The sequence below is a fragment of the Fukomys damarensis genome, unplaced genomic scaffold (genome assembly GCF_012274545.1).
Source record: "Fukomys damarensis isolate Sample0158 unplaced genomic scaffold, DMR_v1.0_HiC HiC_scaffold_6, whole genome shotgun sequence".
Classification (NCBI taxonomy): Eukaryota; Metazoa; Chordata; class Mammalia; order Rodentia; family Bathyergidae; genus Fukomys; species Fukomys damarensis.
This window is the reverse complement of record NW_022900918.1, coordinates 33,803,402-33,804,914: the sequence shown is the minus strand read 5'-3', so window position 1 is coordinate 33,804,914 and position 1,513 is coordinate 33,803,402. Positions and strand designations below refer to the sequence as shown.

The following is a 1,513-nucleotide window of genomic DNA, read 5'->3' as shown; positions in this document are numbered from 1 at the left end:
GAGTTTGACGTAGGTCGTGCATGGCAGTAACTCCGGGATGTAACTAGATTCAATCAGCGGGTGGCATATTTGCAGGTCGTGTTACTTCCGTGAATTCTTACAATTATTCTCCTGTACGTGATTAGAGCTTTATTCCAGTAAGGGTGTGTGACCATGGATGAAGGGCGTGCTAACCAGATTAGTCCACTGATTGGTTCAGCATAGTTCTGGAAGTGGAGAGTGGGAAGCCCCACCCTGAGTGTGGGTGGCGCCACCCAAAAGGCTCATAGCCTGGATGGGATAAAAGAGAGAAGCAAGCTTGCTTTGCTGCTGCTGTCATCCCCTGCCTGCCATGCCGTGAACTGTGTCCTGAGAGCCACCCTGCCTTGGAGCCAGCTGACTATGGACTGAAACCTCTACAGATGGTGAGTGAAATAAGCCTTTCTTCTCCTAACCTTGAATGCTGGGTATGTTGTCTCAGCAAAGAGAAAAGTGACTAAGACAGATCTGGGAACCAGACAAATGGAGTTGTTGCTATGATCCTACGTGGCCATGAAATTTAGGAGCCTCAGGCTGAAGAAGCAGCCCTGGGATGCTGTAGCCTGAACTTGATGGGAGATTCTGGCCAGAGCTCAGAAGAGACAAATGCTGATAGAAACACAGCCAGTAAAGACCAGGCTCAGGAGGATTGAGTTAGGAACAAAGACTGCATTGGCTGTTGGACTCCAGACCGTGTGTGCTATACTTTGGCAGAAAAGTTGTCTGCATTTTGCTCAAGTCCAGAAACTTCACAGAAGAATGAGGTTAAGTGCAGTGGACTAATAAATCTGGCAGAAGTCATTTCAAAGCAGTCTAAAGTTGAGGCGATGGGGACTTTCAGCCAGCTGTACCTGGAGAATCAAAAGCAAACAGCCCAACAGAATGACTTCAAGTTTGGGGCTTGGCCAGAAAGGAAGCTCCAGTGTGGTTGCAGACTGGGAAGACGGAGAAGATTGCTGAGAAGGAACCGGATAATAGAAAAAAGTGGCCTGAGGGTATCACAAGAACCAGCAGGACTCCAGCATTTGCAGCCCCAGAACTGTAAAGGTAAAAGACTGCTTTGAGGAGACAGCCCCAGAACGGCAGTGGCCTGGAGAATCCTTTTCTCTGAGTTGGGTTCAGAGTGCTCAGCAATCCAGGCACTTGACCCCTACAAAGAGAGACGGAACTAACTGTGGCTCCAGCTGGCTGCTTTTAGGTGCAGGCAGAATGTCAGAGTTGTGGGGTCAGGAAGGCTTCCACCCAGAGCTCAGAAGAAGGTCTGGGAGGCCACTGGGAGAGCGGTGTGTGAGGCTGTGAGTGTGAAGCCGAAGGTGAAGTGGAAACCTCTAAAGTTTGGAGAAGCCAGGACGTGGATCGTCAGGAAAGCTGCCAGGAGTGAGCAAAGCCCGTCCAAAAGAGAGGCTGTGAGGGCTACAGCCATGGGCAGTGCTGTAGGGGCGGAGCCACCCAAACCCTTGCAGGTCACATCTTTTTTTTTTTTTTTTTTTTTTTT

General features: G+C 49.7%; 1 protein-coding gene across 3 annotated transcripts in view; it reads left to right on the top strand.

The window, feature by feature from the left end:
- The first annotated feature begins 282 nt into the window (after positions 1-282).
- The window catches only part of Ggact (gamma-glutamylamine cyclotransferase), a 41,728-nt gene continuing 40,497 nt past the window's right edge, over positions 283-1,513 (top strand). For 2 of the 3 annotated variants that reach the window (XM_019204586.2, XM_019204583.2), the window contains exon 1: positions 283-404. The gene's annotated coding sequence lies outside the window, so the exon portion shown is untranslated. Of the gene's footprint in view, positions 405-1,043; positions 1,066-1,513 lie in introns of those variants that run through there. The other variant, XM_010604611.3, reaches the window with a different exon arrangement.